Below are 19,874 nucleotides of genomic sequence, written 5' to 3' on the forward strand. Positions count from 1 at the left end.
AGAGGTGACCAAATAGAGGGGGCCAGTGAGAGCAGGCCTCAATCACCTGTTTTCTGACAGACTGCCACACTTCATGAGGACATAAAACTGTGGCGTATTCTCAGCATGACCACAAAGCACTCACACTGCCTCTCCTGTGTGTGTGTGTGTGTGTGTGTGTGTGTGTGTGTGTGTGTGTGTGTGTGTGTGTGTGTGTGTGTGTGTGTGTGTGTGTGTGTGTGTGTGTGTGTGCGTATACGTACACGTACACAATGTTTTTTCAGCTTGGGAGCAGCTAACCCTCTGTTCACCCCCTCTCCTGTTCCAGGAATAAGGACCAAAGTGCTATTGGGCAGCTTGCACGTAAGCTGCTAATTAAAGGCCCCATTCTTGGACCTGCTACTAGATCTATTGTGCATTAAATAGAATTTATGACAAACAGTAAAACCATTAAAGTTGGAGTTAATGGGTTTCTCACCTATGTTTTTTCTTTACCAATAACCACCCTTAATGACATTTTCTACAGTAGCTGAGGCAAAATAAACTACACTAACAGGTACAGTGCGATGGCATTACATGCTATTGGTCATGCAGAGCAATGCATGATTGCCATGTCAATCACAGTGCAGTCTAAGCGTATGCATTTATAAGTTAGAGACATTAATAAACCATGTCCCTTCACATATCCTCTAGAAGTCCACCTTACTTACATGAAGTACATTCATTATTGCCTAATAAATGTACTGTGTTTACCCTTCACACATAATACTCCATGGTTTCAAAGAATACTGTACAGTCTTATGCAATGATGTGAAAATGACAAGTTGTCAACATTATATGCAGTTGTTTCATCACCTATAATTGATGCATTTAAAAAACATGAATTGAAACCCGAAACAATACCAAAACACACCCTATTTTATAACTCTGACATCACCGTACTGAAGTTTACATTTAAAATAGTTAAGGTTAGGATGTTGGGTAGGGATGTCCCAAGGATCTCTGGTAGCACTAACCTATATTTTATAAGGATGACTGAGTGACAGCTCGTTGGACTGGTGAGAGAAGACAATGGAACATAGTTCCAACTAAACCTTGCCTCCCTAGAGATGGTATAACCGCCCTCTGATGCATGCATCTTGTGATTACCGTTCTCCTAGCAGCAGGATATATTATACTGTAATAGTTAGCAGGATCGCAGATACACATTTTTCAAAATAAAGTCCCCAGGGAAAGACATGCTAAACTTTGGGATTATTGATTTGTTTAGCCATCTAGTGCAGTACAACTGTTTATCACAGCATTGTAACTGCCTTTCAAGCAATAAATGGATAATTTGATGTATTTTATTTTTCACATTGTATTAATTAAATCAGCATTTCTTTTGAAAGTTTACACAAATACTGGTATGTTGAAAGCTATTGTGTAAACTATATTTAAAGAAATACACTTGTAATAAAGTACAAATATATGTTTTTGGAATTACTCAATAGAATCTGCAAAACATTGCTGGGCAAAGGGTTTAATACAGAGTGCTGGTGACTCCTTACTCCATCCACTCCATTCACTGCAATGCAATGCATTGTATCTGGGATACTTATTGGGTTGTAGATTAAAAAAAAACATGTTACTACCTGTCTTATATAAACAGGGGTGGGAAATATTCAGTTGAGTCTTCACTAACCAAACATGGTTCGTTTTTGAGGGGGACTGTGTCGCATGGCCTGCTGCTGGCTTTTTGCTCCATAGCCCACAATGCAATCTGCTGTAACAAACTGTACATTGGATACATATTGGCTTCTAGAGAAAACTTTTCTGCCTGTCTCAGCTAATATGGGGTTGAAAATACTCAGTAGGGTCGATACTAACCAAATATGGATAGTTTTGGAGGAGGACCATGCCATACATATTCAGCTTTAAATAACCATATCGTACAAATAACATGGTACTATCCATGGTCCTGAAATCAATACACACTCAAGCCAAACCTTTTTTCTATCAAAACCAAAATCTAATTAATTTACATTTTACATTTACAAATTACATGTAATGACTATTACCAGGCATTTTCTGTAGATAAAAAAAAATGTATTACAAAGTAATTATCTCTCTAATAACTCAAATAAAAATGCTATTGTGACAAAGTAAGACTGCTAATAAGACTGCTTTATTGAGTAAGTAAGTAAAAAGGGACATGTAAGACAAAGTCCAAGAGGCAAAACTTTTGGATTAAATTGCGACCAAGCTGGGTTTTATGAAAGTGTTAGAAGGCTATGCATTATTGGGGTGATATAAACCTAAAAAAATATTTTATTTACCAGGCCAAGAGATTGACCTGATGCATTTTTGTCAAGGCTGGCCTTGGGCTGATTTAAATGTGTGAAGGTGCAGCCATTACTATCAACATGAAGTTAATCTAGGTCAGTAACAGGCCTGCCAGTCCATCATTGTTACATTGTGTCTTTGAAGGAGTTGTCTTGTAGACTAATCAACTGCTAATAATCAATATTTGGCACCTCCATTAGGGCAAGGCAAGAATGCATGAAAGTTTAGAATGGAATGGAGTTTTATTTCACACTGGGAACAGAGAAAGCAACAAAAAAAGAAGTGTTAAGGGGTTTTGTCTTTCCAACTGATATTCAACACAACAACAGTATATTAATGTGTTGTTTGAAATTAATATAACACGCAGGACTAAATGCATATATCTATTAAACAGTCCACCTCCTAAACTTAGTGGATTAGGGTGTGACTAGGGGGTATTGTAGTTTATCATTTCTATGTTGTGTTCTAGTTCATATTTTCTATGTTGGTGTTTGTATGATTCCCAATTAGAGGCAACTGGTAATCATTGTCTCTAATTGGGGATCATATTTAAGTAGCTATTTTTTTATTCTATTTTTATTTTACATATTTGTTTTCATAAATTACATTGCATTTTCTTGTTGGAACAATAAAAAAAGGGGCCATTGATTAAAATGCAATATACACTGAACAAAAATATAAACGAAACATTCAACAATTTAAAAGATTTTACTAAGTTACAGTTAATGTAAGGAAATCAGTCTATTTAAATAAACATATTAGGCCCTAATCTATGGATTTCACCTGACTGCAGATATGCATCTGTTGGTCACAGATACCATTTTTTAAGGCAAGGGCATGGATCAGAAAACCAGTCAGTATCTGGTGTGATCACCATTTGCCTCACGCAGCACGACACATCTCCTTCGCATAGAGTTGATCAAGCTGTTGATTGTGGCCTGTGGAATGTTGTCCCTCACCTTTTCAATAGCTGAGCGAAGTTACTGGATATTGGCGGGAACCTGAACACGTTATCGTACACATCGATCCAGAGCATACCAAACATGCTCAATGGGTGACATGTCCGGTGAGTATGCAGGCCATAGAAGAACTGGGGCATCTTCAGCTTCCAGATCCTTGCAACATGGGGCAATGCATTATCATGCTGAAACATAAGATGATGGTGGCAGATGAATGGTACAACAATGGGCCTCAGGATCTCGTCACGGTATCTCTGTACATTCAAATTGCTATTGATGCAATTGTGTTTGTTGTCCGTTGCTTATGCCTGTCCATACCGTAACCCCACCCTCACCATTGGGCACTCTGTTCACAATGTTGATATCAGCAAACCGCTCACCCACCATACATTCTGTCTGTCATCCGCCCGGTATAGTTGAAACCGCGATTCATCCGTGAAGAGCACACTTCTCCAGCATGCCAGTGGCCATCGAAGATATGCAGTTGCCCACTGAAGTCGATTACAATGCCAAACTGCGGTCAGGTCAACGAGCACGTAGATGAACTTCTCTGATATGGTTTCTGACAGTTTGTGCAGAAATTATTTGGTTGTGCAAACCCACAGTTTCATCAGCTGTCTGGGTGGCTCATCTCAGACCACCCAGCAGGTGAAGAAGCCAGGTGTAGAGGTCCTGGGCTGGCGTGGTCTGCGGTTGTGAGGCCGGTTGGACGTACTGCCAGATTCTCTAAACCGACATTGCTGATGGTAGAGAAAATAACATTTAATTGTAAGGCAACAACTCTGGTGGACATTCCAGCTGTCAGTATGCCAACTGAATGCTCTCTCAAAACATTAGGCATCTGTGGCATTGTGTTGTGTAACAAAACTGCACATTTTAGAGTGGCCTTTTATTTTCCAGAGGCAAGAGCTGCACCTGTTTAATGATGATGCTGTTAAGTCAACTTCTTGATATGCCACACCTGTCAAGTGGATGGATTATCTTGGCTAAGGAGAAATGCTCACTAACAGGGATGTAAACACATTTCTGAGAAATATGTTTTTTGTGTGTATGGAACATTTCTGGGATCTTTTATTTCAGCTCATGAAACATGGGACCAACGTTTGTATTTTGTTCAGTTTATTATGAATGCATTATCCACATTGCAGTGTTTTGAAATGCGGGCTTTTATTTTGAAGGTTTCAAAATTACCATATGTTAGTCACGTCATTGTTTGTGATGCTGGCAGAATACTAGTCTTCTGGTGAACTGAGAATAGAGTTTTAAGCGTGATCAACAAGTGGGCGCTCTGGGAACTATCTAGTAGCCCTACTGCATTTAGAAGTAGCGGCCATTCATTATGCTGAGAAGAAGAGGGACTTTATATGAAAATTAGATGCCCAAGGGATCAGGACTTCTTTCTGCAGATCAATGAGTATAGATGGCACGAAAAGGTTGTGGTTTGTGTTCTGATAACTTGTGAATGGAGAGGGGAATGCTTCGGAAAGAGGAACGCACGCTTTAAACACCCGCTAAATTCGAGGTAAGATACATTTTAGGCTGTAGCACGAGTTGAGTAAAAGGACAGTAGCATTTGGGAAATGTGAATAAACTGTTTTCTGGAAAATATTTAGAAACAATTATTTCGGTCTCTTTTGCACGAGATGTGCAATGTTTTTTCCCCATATTAGAGAGATGGCAGATTATAGCCGGTTAATTGCGTCTAGCCTCATGATTGCACCAATGTAAAAGTGTTAAGAACGTTGTCGTAGTGACCCTGAGGTGGCCTTGCTGCTTAGAATCCAACAAATCGAAGCTATGTCCGTGGTAAATAATTGTGGCACACACCGGTACAACCCTGTCCCATGCATCCCCTCCTAAATTCGGATCAGATATAAATGGTAAATGAGTGTCCACCAAAAAGACGTGGGGGGTTGCACTCCACTATTGTGCCAGTAAAACGGACACATTTATTACCAGACTGAATAGAATGACCTCCTAAAAGTTATCCCCTGCAATATTAATACAATGCATGGTTTCCATGAAGTAATTAGCCTACATGTAATTATGATGTTATTTCATGTAGTTTTTATAGAACTCGTGCAATACAAAATCCGGCCTGTTACCTTTTCACTATACAGGTGTCTCACCATTTAAGATTGTATTACTTTTGTAAAAATGCAGATGACCAAAGTACAATAGCTATATGTTGTTAGGGGACTATTTCTTCTGTAAGGTCAGGGGCTCGGGAATGTGGTCTGAAACACACAGCCACATTGAATCAGATGTGATGTTAATGTAACATTTATTACTAGACTACAACATTAGCATTGCGATAAACATAATACATGTGTTTTATTTTAAACAATCTATTTGTTTAGATAAGATGTTTATACCCAATTGGCTACAGTAGCAGTAGTCATTCACATACATACCCATACAACATCTAAATGGTTGCGAGACAGACTTCGGTGTGACTTCTACAAGAGTTTGTGATTGGTAAAACATGCCAAGGCCTGGGAGCTAGCCTGCAGTACATGCTACATGTTATTGTTTTGGATGTTTTATTGCTTTTAACTCAGAATGTCTGATTACATTATGTAGCTTTGAGTTTGTTGTTAAGAATTGGAGTAGTGGAATTCCCAACATATGTTGGGTCTCTGTTTCCCACAGCATGCATCACACACACACACACACACACACACACACACACACACACACACACACACACACACACACACACACATACACACACACACACAGTTGGACTCACAGTCTGTCTGGCATTACATGCATGTTTCATGTTCCCCCTCTTAGCTCTGTATGTGGTTCATCTGTATGCCTAGTGGTTAGAGCATTGGACTAGTAATCGAAAGGTTGCAAGTTCAAATCCCCGAGCTGACAAGGTACAAATCTGTTGCTCTGCCCCTGAACAGGCACTTAACCCACTGTTCCTAGGCTGTCATTGAAAATCAGAATGTGTTCTTAACTGATTTGCCTAGTGAAATAAGGGTATATATAAATAAAAAAAATTCTGCACTTGGGTCTTGTCCCAGGGCTAGGCCTTAATGTCTGTAAGAAATCAGGATAGTAGTGCAAATCATCACTTTTAGCCTCGATATAGTGCCTACAGAAAGTATTCACACCCCTTCACTTTTTTTTAGTTGTGAATGAATTTAAAATGGATTATATTATTGTGTCGCTGCCCTACACACAATACTCCATAATGTCAAATCTATTTATTATTTATTAAAAAGGAAAAGCTGAGTCAAAAAGTACAGAGCAGTTTAGAGGCCGACCGATTAATCGGCATGGCCGATTAATTAGGGCCGATTAAGGAGACTGCGTGGCAGGCTGAACACCTGTTAAGCGAGTGCAGCAAGGAGCCATGGTAAGGTGCTAGCTAGCATTAAACTTATCTTATAAAAAACAGCGGTGCCTGTTAATTTATCATCGAATCAAAGCCTGCTTTGCCAAACGGGTGATTATTTAACAAGCGCATTCGCGAAAAAAGCACCAATGTACCTAACCATAAACAATCAACGCCTTTCTTAAAATCAACACACAAGTATTGGTACCGGACAAATGACACGCTCCTCAAGGCGAGTTTGGAGAGCTGGCACAGGATGTACAGGGCTGGGAAGGCGTACGGAGACCTGGTGCGTGGAGCCGGCACAGATTTTTACCAGACTGATAGCACACTCCTTAGGACGAGTACGGAGAGCTGACTCAGGTGGCATTACACTGATAACATGCTCCTTAGGGCAAATGCGTGCATCTTCCACCAACTCAACAACTCTCTCCGTTCTCTCTCCTCCAATATCTCCATCCACTCACTGACAGTCTCTGACTCTCCGTTCACTCTCCTCCAGTTTATCCCTCTTCTCCCAGACTGGTTCTGGTTCACTCCTTGGCTCTGCCGACCACCCCTTGTGCCCACCCCCAAAAAAATGTCAGGCTGTTTTTTGGGGTTTCTTTGTGGCTGCGAACCCCGGCATCGTCACTGTCCTCCCTTCTCCTTGCGTCTGCTGCCAAGGAAGGATATCCTGTCCTGCAATGATGTTCTCCCAAGTCCAGGATCCTTTTCCATCCAAGATCTCCTCCCAAGTCCAGGATACCTTCCCATCCAAGACCTCCTCCCAAGTCCAGGATCCCTTCTCCTTCTGGGCATGCTGCTTGGTCCTGTTATGGTGGGATCTTCTGTCACGAAGGTGAGGAAAGACGGACCAGGGCTCAGCGGATGTTGAGTTCCACTAATTTATTATAAAGTGAAACTTAGCCAAAACAATAAATCAAATAAACTAACAACGAAACGTGGTGCACATGCACAAAACACAAAATAATATCCCACAAATGCAGGTGGGGAAACAACCTACCTAAATTTGATCCCCAATCAGAGGCAACGATAAACACCTGCCTCTAATTGGGAACCATAATAGCACCCACATAGAAATATCTATACTAGATCACCCCTTAGTCACGTGACAAGTATATATTTTTAAACCTGCATATTTAGTTAAAATAAATGAATGTTAGCAGGCAATATTAACTAGGGAAATTGTGTCACTTCTCTTGTGTTCAGTGTAAGCAGAGTCAGGGTATATGCAGCAGTTTGGGCTGCCTGGCTTGTTGCGAACTGTCTGAAGACCATTTCTTCCTAACAAAGACCGTAATTAATTTGCCAGAATTTTACATAATTATGACATAACATTGAAGGTTATGCAATGTAACAGCAATATTTAGACTTATGGATGCCACCCGTTCGATAAAATATAGAAAGGTTCTGTATTTCACTGAAAAAATAAACGTTTTGTTTTCAAAATTATAGTTCCCGGATTTGACCATATTAATGACCTAAGGCTCGTATTTCTGTGTGTTTATTATATTATAATTAAGTCTATGATTTGATATTTGATAGAGCAGTCTGATAGCACTTTCCTGCGTTTGCCAGCAGCTCTTCTCAATGCTTGAAGCACAGCGCTGTTTATGACTCCAAGCCTATCAACTCCCGAGATTAGACTGGCAATACTATAGTGCCTATAAGAACATCCAATAGTCAAAGGTATATGAAATACAAATGGTGTAGAGAGAAATAGCCCTATAATTCCTATAATAACTACAACCTTAAACTTCTTAACTGGGAATATTGAAAACTCATGTTAAAAGGAACCACCAGCTTTCATATGCAACTTAAACGTTAGCTTTTTTTACATGGCACATATTGCACTTTTACTTTCTTCTCCAACACTGTGTTTTTGCATTATTTATTTGAGACTAAATGTATTTTTATTTATGTATTATATTAACTTTAAAGAAATGTGTTCATTCAATATTGTTGTAATTGTCAATATTACAAATATATATATATATAAAATTGGTATCGGCATCGGCGTTGAAAAATCATAATCAGTTGAACTCTAGTGCAATTGGTAAAGAATTCAGACCTCTTCCCTTTTTCCACTTTTTGCTACATTGTAGCCTTATTCTAAAATTGATTAAATAAAAAAATCCTCATCAATCTACGCACAATACCCCATGATGACGAAGCGAAAACAGGTTTTTAGAAATGTTTGCAAATGTATAAAAACAACAGGAGATGCCTTATTTACATATGTCATCAGACCCTTTTGTTATATGACTCGAAATTGAGCTCAGGTGCATCCTGTTTCCATTGATCATCCTTGAGATATTTCTACAACTTGATTGGAGTCCACCTGTGGTCAATTCAATTGATTGGACATAATTTGGAAAGGCAAACACCTGCCTATATACGGTCCCACAGTTGACAGTGCGTGTCAGAGCTAAAAACTAAGCCATGAGTTTGAAGGAAATTGTCACAGCCTACTAGGAGTGGTGGGTTGGAGTCAGGCGCAGAGAGCAGGGTTCGGTAAATCGTAATTTATTCTCCGGCAAAAAACGGTCACGCCAAAATACACACAGGTGAAACTAATGAGACAAAACCAACAGACAAACGAAAAAGGGATCGGTAGCGGCTAGTAGGACGGTGACGACGACCGCCGAGCACCGCCCGAACAGGCAGGGGAGCCAACTTCGGCGGATGTCGTGACAGAAATGTCCGTGGAGCTCAGAGACAGGATTGTGGCGAAGTAGGCTTTGATTAGATGATAAATTAACAGGCACCGTATTGATTATATGCAACGCAGGACAAGCTAGTTAAACTAGTAATGTCATCAACCATGTATAGTTAACTGGTGATTATGTTAAGATTTATTGTTTTTTATAAGATAAGTTTAATGCTAGCTACCAACTTACCTTGGCTCCTTGCTGCACTCGCATAACAAGTCGTCAGCCTGCAACGCAGTCTCCTCGTGGATTGCAATGTAATCGGTTCTCCAAATTGGTGAATACCGATTGTTATGAAAACTTGAAATCGGCCCTAATTACTTGGCCATGCCTTGTAAATATAAAAACACAGACTTTGAATATGCTTGTCATCGGCAAGGACTCGGGAGTTAAAAAAATATATATATAAAAATTAACTATGCACAGGCAAAGTCCTAGAGGAATACCTGGTTCAGTTTGCTTTCTAACAGACACTGGGAGACAAATTCACCTCTCAGCAGGACAATAACCTAAAACACAAGGCAAAATATACACTGGAGTTGCATACCAAGATGGCATTGAATGTTCCTGAGTGGCCTAGTTATAGTTTTGACTTAAATCGTTTTGAAAATCTATGGCAAGACTTGAAAATGGTTGTCAAGCAATGACCAACAACCAACTTGATAGACCTTGAATAATAAAAAATGTATATATATATATATATGTGCAAATATTGTCCAATCCACATGTGCAAAGCTCTTAGAGACTTACCCAGAAAGACTCACAGCTGAAATCACTGCCAAAGATGATTCAAACTTGTATTGACTCAAGGGTGTGAATGCTTATGTAAATTAGATTTCTGTATTTAAGTTTCAATACATTTGCAAACATTTCTAGAAGTTTTTTGTGTATTAACAATGTAACACAACAAAATGTGGAATCATTCAAAGGGTATGAATACTTTATGAAGGCACTGTATTTGAATCTGTCTGATATCTTTTGGCATGGGGCAGTTAGTCACATTGGTTCATAAAGATTGCTATAGCACTTTGATGATATAGGCCTAAAACCATGAGAAACATTGTATTCTGAAGATTGACGCATTGTATTCTGGAATATGACGTTTAAAACAGCCACTTGTGGGAAAAAATTGCTCTGGAAATAGAACTGTAAAACAGGAGAAAGTGGTTTCTAACATTCCATACAGTGGAATTCTCTGTCTAATGAAACACAAGAGGGTCCGTCTGCCACTCACTGCCTGGGTTTCAGTTTCAGCTCCTTATATGAGTAGTTCCTCAGACTACAGGGCCTGCTAAAGATTGATCTGAAAGTGCTTTTGCGTTTTCCTGGGGTTAAACAGGGGTATATGAAATGATCCTGTCTGAGTTTCACTTTGAGCAATGTGTCTGTTTCTCGCCTATTTCATTACTTGCTGATTGAAATATGACCTGTTTTATTTTTCAAGTGTGACTAAGGATGGAGGTGTTAAAGGGAATGGCATACTGGCATCTTGTCAGCAACATTCTCCACAGTAGAACGGTAGATATGCTGCCTAGCCAACATCACTGGCTGGTTGGGGTCCTCAGGCTGGCTAGAAGACATAAACAGGAAGGTTAGAACTCCAACTCAAATCCATGGGAGGTCTTTGTATGTAGGGGATGATTGAAGAATGCATTCACTGCCTGAGTTTCCTCCCATTTTAATGTGGTATGACAACATTAAAAACCCTCTATTAACAAAGTGTGCACCCCCACATATGCCCTTGTGTCTAAACACCCATGACACCAGCTGGATACCTTGGTAGAGAGGGGGGACGAGTGACACGGGGGAAGACCACACCACACCTCTGAATCACCAACACCTCTCTGGATTGTTAGAGTTTTATTTCACTTTTTCAATCTACGGTGGGTATCATACAGTGCCTTCAGAAAGTATTCACACCCCTTGACTTTTTCAAAATGTAGTTGTGTTACAGCCTGATTTTAAAAATGATTAAAATTAGATTTTTTTGTCACTACACACAATACCCCATAATGTCAAAGTGGAATTTTTAAAAATTAATTAAAAAGGAAAAGCTGAAATGTCTTGAGTCAATAAGTATTCAACCCCTTTGTTATGGCAAGCCTAAATCATTTTAGGAGTAAACATTTGCATAATACATTGCATGGACTCACAATGTGTGCAATGGTAGTGTTTAACATGATTTTTGGATAACTACCTTATCTTTGTACTAGAGGTCGACCGATTATGATTTTTCAATGCCGATACCGAATTATTGGAGGACCAAAAAAGCCGATACCGATTAATCGGCCGATTTAATTTGTATTTAATTTTTTTTGTAATAATGAAAATTACAACAATATTGAATTAACACTTATTTTAACTTAATATAAAACATCAATAAAATCAATTTAGCCTCATAAATAATGAAACATGTTCAATTTGGTTTAAATAATGCAAAATCAAAGTGATGGAGAAGAAAGTAATATGTGCCATGTAAAATATGTGCCATGTAAAAACGCTAACGTTTAAGTTCCTTGCTCAGAACATGAGAACATATGGAAGTTGGTGGTTCCTTTTAACATGAGACTTCAATATTCCAAGGTAAGAGGTTTTAGGTTGTAGTTAATATAGTATTTATAGGACTATTTCTCTCTATACCATTTGTATTTCATATATCTTTGACTATTGGATGTTCTTATAGGGACTATAGTATTGCCAGTGTAACAGTATAGCTTCCATCCCCTTCCTCGCCCCTCCCTGGGCTCGAACCAGGAACACATCGACAACAGCCACACTCGAAGCATCGTTACCCATCGTTCCACAAAAGCCGCGGCCCTTGCAGCGCAAGGGGAATAACTACTCCAAATCTAAAAGCGAGTGACGTTTGAAACAGTATTAGCGCACACCCAGCTAACTAGCTAGCCATTTCACATTGCTTACACCAGCCATTAGGCTGATAGGCTTGAAGTCATAAACAGTGCTGTGAGAGCTGCTGAAGAGCTGCTGGCAAATCTCACAATAGTGCTGTTTGAATGAATGATTACGGGGCTGCTGCTGCTTAGTCAGACTGCTCTATCAAATCAGACTTAATTATAACATAATAACACACATAAATATCAAATCAAATGTATTTATATAGCCCTTCGTACATCAGCTGATATCTCAAAGTGCTGTACAGAAACCCAGCCTAAAACCCCAAACAGCAAGCAATGCAGGTGTAGAAGCACGGTGGCTAGGAAAAACTCCCTAGAAAGGCCAAAACCTAGGAAGAAACCTAGAGAGGAACCAGGCTATGTGGGGTGGCCAGTCCTCTTCTGGCTGTGCCGGGTGGAGATTATAACAGAACATGGCCAAGATGTTCAAATGTTCATAAATGACCAGCATGGTCATGTAATAATAAGGCAGAACAGTTGAAACTGGAGCAGCAGCACGGTCAGATGGACTGGGGACAGCAAGGAGTCATCATGTCAGGTAGTCCTGGGGCATGGTCCTAGGGCTCAGGTCCTCCGAGAGAGAGAAAGAAAGAGAGAATTAGAGAGAGCATATGTGGGGTGGCCAGTCCTCTTCTGGCTGTGCCGGGTGGAGATTTTAACAGAACATGGCCAAGATGTTCAAATGTTCATAAATGACCAGCATGGTCGAATAATAATAAGGCAGAACAGTTGAAACTGGAGCAGCAGCACGGCCAGGTGGACTGGGGACAGCAAGGAGTCATCATGTCAGGTAGTCCTGGGGCATGATCCTAGGGCTTAGGTCCTCTGAGAGAGAGAAAGAAAGAGAGAAGGAGAGAATTAGAGAACGCACACTTCGATTCACACAGAACACCGAATAGGACAGGAAAAGTACTCCAGATATAACAAACTGACCCTAGCCCCCCGACACAAACTACTGCAGCATAAATACTGGAGGCGGAGACAGGAGGGGTCAGGAGACACTGTGGCCCCATCCGAGGACACCCCCGGACAGGGCCAAAATATGAGCCTTTGGTCATTAATATGATTCTATCATTTCGAAAACAAAACGTTTATTATTTCAGTGAAATACGGAACCGTTTGGTATTTTATCTAGCGGGTGGCATCCCTAAGTCTAAATATTCTTGATACATTGCACAACCTTCAATCTATGTCATAATTATGTAAAGTTTTAGCAAATTAGTTTGCAATGAGCCAGGCAGCCCAAACTTGCATATACCCTGACTCTGCGTGCAATGAATGCAAGAGAAATGACACAATTTCACCTGGATAATATTGCCTGCTTAACTGGATTAGTAGTTATAACTAGTGATTATGATTGATTGTTTTTTAAAAAGATAAGTTTAATGCTAGCTAGCAATTTACCTTGGCTTCTACTGCATTCGCGTAACAGGCAGATTACTCGTGGAGTGCAATGGTTAGAGCGTTGGACTAGTTAACTGTGCAGTTGCAAGGTTGGAACCCCTGAGCTGACAAGGTGAAAATCTGTCGTTCTGCCCCTGGACAAGGCAGTTAACCCACAGTTCCTAGGCAGTCATTGAAAATAAGAATGTGTTCTTAACTGATTTGTCTAGTTAAATAAAAAGTCTAAACATTTTGTATTTTTTTATTTAAATTTGAAAAATAATCGGAAATTGGCGCCCCAAAATACCGATTTCCGATTGTTATGAAAACTTGAAATCGGCCCTAATTAATCGGCCATTGCGATTAATCGGTCAACCTCTACTTTGTACCCCATACATCTGTAAGGTTCCTCAGTCAAGCAGTGATTTTCAAACAGAGTCAACCACAAAGACCAGGGAGGTTTTCCAGTGGTGGATTGGTAAAAAAAGATGTTTAATATCCCTTTCAGTGCATTCAGTTTTGGTGCATTGGGGGTGTGGAACGGAATTAATTGTATTTTTCTTTTTCTTCTTGGGGGGCGACTGTGGGAGGGGTCTCGAATGGTTGAGGGACAGCTATTGGGGAACTGTGGGAGGGGGGGATCTTGGAGGGTTTGGGTTCATGTTTTTTGGCCTGGTGGGAGATCTGTCAATGTGCCCTTGTGCAGGGCATTGACTCTGGATGCTTCTGTGTGTCGCTCTGAATGGGAGTCTGTTGGATGACTGGTATGGTGTAGTTGTTGAGCGGCTTCACTGCAAGTATGTTGTATTTTTCGGATATTCAATAAAAAAAATAAAAAAAATAAAAAAATATCCCTTTCAGCATGGTAAAGTTATTAATTACACATTGGATGGTGTACACCCAGTCACTACAAAGATACAGGCATCCTTCCTAACTCAGTTGCCATAGAACAGTGGTCAGATCATTTTTGCAGTCAAAAAGCTGACGTCTACTGCTCAGATAATTATTATTATTTTTAAATCAAATACATTTTTATTTGTCACATACACATGGTTAGCAGATGTTAATGCGAGTGTAGCGAAATGCTTGTGCTTCTAGTTCCGATAATGCAGTAATAACCAACGAGTAATCTAACCTAACAATTCCACAACTACTACTTTATACACACACAAGTGTAAAGGGATAAAGAATATGTACATAAAGATATATGAATGAACGGCATAGGCAAGATGCAGTAGATGGTATTGAGTAGTGTATACATATGAGATGAGTAATGTAGGTTATGTAAACATAAAAGTGGCATAGTTTAAAGTGGCTAGTGAGTGATACATGTATTACATAAAGATGGCAAGATGCAGTAGATGATATAGAGTACAGTATATACATATACATGTGAGATGAGTAATGTAGGGTATGTAAACATTATATCAAGTGGCATTGTTTAAAGTGGCTAGTGATACATTTTTTTACATCAATTTCCATCAATTGCCAGCAGCATACCACCCTGCATACCACTGCTGGCTTGCTTCTGAAGCTAAGCAGGGTTGGTCCTGGTCAGTTCCTGGATGGGAGTCCAGATGCTGCTGGAAGTGGTGTTGGAGGGCCAGTAGGAGGCACTCTTTCCTCTGGTCTAAAAAAATATATATCCCAATGCCCCAGGGCAGTGATTGGGACACTGCCCTGTGTAGGGTGCTGTCTTTCAGATGGGACGTTAAACGGGTGTCCTGACTCTCTGAGGTCATTAAAGATCCCATGGCACTTATCATAAGAGTAGGGGTGTTAACCCCGGTGTCCCGGCTAAATTCCCAATCTGGCCCTCAAACCATCACGGTCACCTAATAATCCCCAGTTTACAATTGGCTCATTCATCCCCCTCCTCTCCCCTGTAACTATTCCCCAGGTCGTTGCTGCAAATGAGAATGTGTTCTCAGTTAACTTACCTGATAAAATAACGGATAAATACAATTTCCATGATTAAAGTGGCTGGAGTTGAGTCGGTATGTTGGCAGCAGCCACTCAATGTTAGTGGTGGCTGTTTAACAGTCTGATGGCCTTGAGATAGAAGCTGTTTTTCAGTCTCTCGATCCCTGCTTTGATGCACCTGTACTGACATCGCCTTCTGGATGATAGCGGGGTGAACAGGCAGTGGCTCGGGTGGTTGTTGTCCTTGATGATCTTTATGGCCTTCCTGTGACATCGGGTGGTGTAGGTGTCCTGGACAGCAGGTAGTTTGCCCCCGGTGATGCGTTGTGCAGACCTCACTACCCTCTGGGGAGCCTTACGGTTGTGGGAGGAGCAGTTGCCGTACCAGGCGTTGATACAGCCCGACATAATGCTCTCGATTGTGCATCTGTAGAAGTATGTGAGTGCTTTTGGTGACAAGCCGAATTTCTTCAGCCTCCTGAGGTTGAAGAGGCGCTGCTGCGCCTTCTTCACAACACTGTCTGTGTGGGTGGACCAGTTCAGTTTGTCCGTGATATGTATGCCGAGGAACTTAAAACTTACTACCCTCTCCACTACTGTCCCGTCGATGTGGATAGGGGGGTGCTCCCTCTGCTGTTTCCTGAAGTCCACAATCGTCTCCTTTGTTTTGTTGACGTTGAGTGTGAGGTTATTTTCCTGACACCACACTCCGAGGGCCCTCACCTCCTCCCTGTAGGCCGTCTCGTCATTGTTGGAAATCAAGCCTACCACTGTAGTGTCGTCCGCAAACTTGATGATTGAGTTGGAGGCGTGCATGGCCACGCAGTCGTGGGTGAACAGGGAGTACAGGAGAGGGCTCAGAACACACCCTTGTGGGGCCCCAGTGTTGAGGATCAGCGGGGTGGAGATGTTGTTACCTACCCTCACCACCTGGGGGCGGCCCGTCAGGAAGTCCAGTACCCAGTTGCACAGGGCGGGGTCGAAACCTTGATGACGAGTTTGGAGGGTACTACGGTGTTAAATGCTGAGCTGTAGTCGATGAACAGCATTCTCACATAGGTATTCCTCTTGTCCAGATGGGTTAGGGCAGTGTGCAGTGTGGTTGCGATTGCGTCGTCTGTGGACCTATTGGGGCGGTAAGCATATTGGAGTGGGTCTAGGGTGTCAGGTAGTGTGGAGGTGATATGGTCCTTGACTAGTCTCTCAAAGCACTTTAAGTGCTACAACGCTAATGTTTGTGTAAACGCTTTTCAGTTGTGTTCTGTGGGTGTCACTGAGTAGACTGATACCCCATTTCATTGCTTCACATTCCAACCTTGTTTAACATTATCTAGTCTAAATATGGCATGATTCCATCAATTGTAAACGTCTCCATCACTTTGAAAAGAGGTACTTTTATTTTGAAGGCAAAATTCCACTATTGTGCCTAATCCTTATTGTGGCTAGCACATAACACATATCCCGGTCCGGTCGAGCATCACTAGCCAGATGAAGCTAGCTGACTGCCTATGACGTTAGCTTTAGGCAACAGGGAAGTAGCTGGCCAGCTGATTATTTTAATGAACTGAAGTTTTATTTCAATAGGAGAACAATAAGTGGCTACCAAGCTAATACTTACTCACAAGGATTCCTAAATCATTGCTAAGAATAACGAAAACGACTGCAGTTTCTTCTTGGTAGTGTGTACCGGTGCTCGACCAGTTGGTGAAAGCCAATGTCACCCACGACAGAGAACGGTTAATTGTCAAGGGCAATGAATTCCATTATCTTGGCATTAATAGATTTCACCTTTGAGTTGTCTCGCTGAAAATGTCTTACTCTTTCAAATGACTGCTCGATCCACACAGCAGACATTGTGGGCTAGGGTAGGAATGCTGTGTTGCCTGTGTAGTGCAATATTTTCCTTGGAGTCATTATGTCATGTACCTACGTTATATAGGTATACACATCTGCTTTGACATCGGTTTTGCACATCAGTGTTAAACTAGACATCGGGCCGATACCGATGTTGGCATTTTTAGCTAATGTTGTCCGATTCCGATAAGTTCACCGATATATCATGCATTCCTAGTATGTTGTGTAGTAAGCTGTTAGTAGCCCATGTGCCTCACCCTCATCATTTGGTCCCTCTCTCCCTCATAATTTAGCCTACTGTTCTGACTTGGTTGTGCACATGTATCCTATAGCCTGTTTTAGAGAAATGTAATCATCGAATATTGTAAGAGCTTCATTGTCTGCTGATATGCCCCCTTTTTCTTATCCTACGGTTAAGACTTGGTGTACAGGGAGAATACTGTAAGAATGGCCCATGTTCTGAATTCTGTCGCTGTACATTTCAAAAGTGCTGAACGAATAGTTATATTGACTATGTCCGTCCTAGCTCGCTCAATAATATATTAATCGAAATTATGGCTTGCCTTTTATTTGCTCATTGTCCCCTTATGCCATAATTTGTACATCTCAATTGTCAGTAGAAACCAAATTTGTTGAAGCAAGTCGGCCATATCATCTGTTTTTTTAAAAGGCAATACATTCGCTGCCAGACAAGGCTCCGCTGATAGCCAGGTGTAGCAGTGGTAAGTATTCACTCCATGGTGCTGAAAAGAAAGCTTCATGTAGGCCCTAAGAGTTTGTGGGCACATTTTGTCACCGTTGTGGTGCAATTAATGTATTGTTTATTGTTGTGTAGTGGCTTTTCTGGCATGCATCTAAAACATTTTCGGGGAGTTTGCCACACCAAGAAATACATGCTAAATCAGGCTTCCTTCACTTCAGAATATTCAAAAACATGCATTCTGTTTGCTACAAGGCACTAATGTAATACTGCAAAAAATGTGGCAAAGCAATTCACTTTTTTTCCTGAATACAAAGTGTTATGTTTGGGGCAAATCCAATACAACACATTGCTGAGTAGCACTCTCCATATTTTCAAGCATAGTGGTGGCTGCAATATGTTATGGGTATGCTTGTAATCATTAAGGACTGGGGAGGTTTTCAGGATAAAAAAGAAACAGAATGGAGCTAAGCACCGGAACAATCATTGAAGATAATTTTAATTAATGAATGAATTCAGGCTGTAACAAAACAAAATGTGGAATAAGTCAAGGCCAAATGTTCCCACATTGTAAAATAATAGGGGTGGACATGATTTAGCAAGGCACTAGAGTAATACTGCAGGACAAAAAACAACTCCGATATAAAGTTGTTTTTTTCCAAAGTTGCCGTAATGCCATGTGCGTCCACTTATATCAGCGCATTCGTATCAACCTAACCTTTATGGAACTTATTTTCAATCAAATACGCCTCACGTGGCAAATCAGCAATTACATTTTTAGTTGACCAAATTCAACACTCTCATTGACCTCCATAAAACAAATACTCAATTCGTGGGCTTATTTTTGTGGCCAGATTTTTGGCGGAGTAAACCTCTTGCTTCGCCTCTTTATCTCAGGTCACACACACTTCAAAATGTAACAAATGGGGTGGTACGTGCAGCACAATGCACACAACACTAAATCACAGAGTTTCTAAACCCAGAGGCGCAACATCGCTATATTGATGGAGTGCCTTTGATTTGACTGCCTGCAATGCTTTAAGAAGAAAAACAAAACAAGAAAATAGAAAATAAAAGTAAGAAATAATTAAACAGCAGCAGTAAAATAATTGCAATAGCGAGGCGATATACAGGGTGTACCAGTACACAGTCGTTGTGCGGGGGCACCGGTAATTGAGGTAATATGTACATGTAGGTAGAGTTAAGATAATAAACAGAGACTAGCAGCAGCGTAAAAGAGCGGTCTGGGTAGCCCTTTGATATTATGTAGGTTGAATGCTGTAATAATACAGATAAAACCATTAATAAAAGTGCATTGAGCTCACAGAAAAAAAACAGAACAAAATGGAATTAAATAATTGACTTCGGACTTTGTAACACAATAAAATGTAAAGAAATCCAAGGGGGTGAATGTTTATTTTTTACAATATTTATTTTTTAAATACAAATAATTCACACCAGATACACATACGAACATCAATTTACAGACGCACACAAACAACAATCTCATCTGCCCAGATCCACATGATCACACCCCCATCCCTAGTGCCTGCATTATTGATGACCACATGGCCTTAAATTCTACCAATTTATTTTTCTCGGTCGCCCATGCTATTTCAATAATAAATCATTTGAGTTTTATATTGTGTTAATGATGGCAGATTGATTGATTTCCAAGTATTTTGTATATGTTTTTTCAAGATGAGTCTTTCTTGTCTTGAAATATGCAGACAGACGGATTAAAAGTAATACTTCTGACAGCCAACATTCTAG

General features: G+C 40.5%; 1 protein-coding gene across 7 annotated transcripts in view; it reads left to right on the forward strand.

Moving 5' to 3' along the window:
- The first annotated feature begins 4,518 nt into the window (after positions 1-4,518).
- The window catches only part of LOC109888558 (A-kinase anchor protein 13), a 156,617-nt gene continuing 141,261 nt past the window's right edge, over positions 4,519-19,874 (forward strand). For all 7 annotated transcript variants that reach the window (XM_031822659.1, XM_031822661.1, XM_031822662.1 and 4 more), the window contains exon 1: positions 4,519-4,785. The gene's annotated coding sequence lies outside the window, so the exon portion shown is untranslated. The remainder of the gene's footprint in view (positions 4,786-19,874) is intronic.

This window comes from Oncorhynchus kisutch, linkage group LG4 (assembly GCF_002021735.2).
Source record: "Oncorhynchus kisutch isolate 150728-3 linkage group LG4, Okis_V2, whole genome shotgun sequence".
Lineage (NCBI taxonomy): Eukaryota > Metazoa > Chordata > Actinopteri > Salmoniformes > Salmonidae > Oncorhynchus > Oncorhynchus kisutch.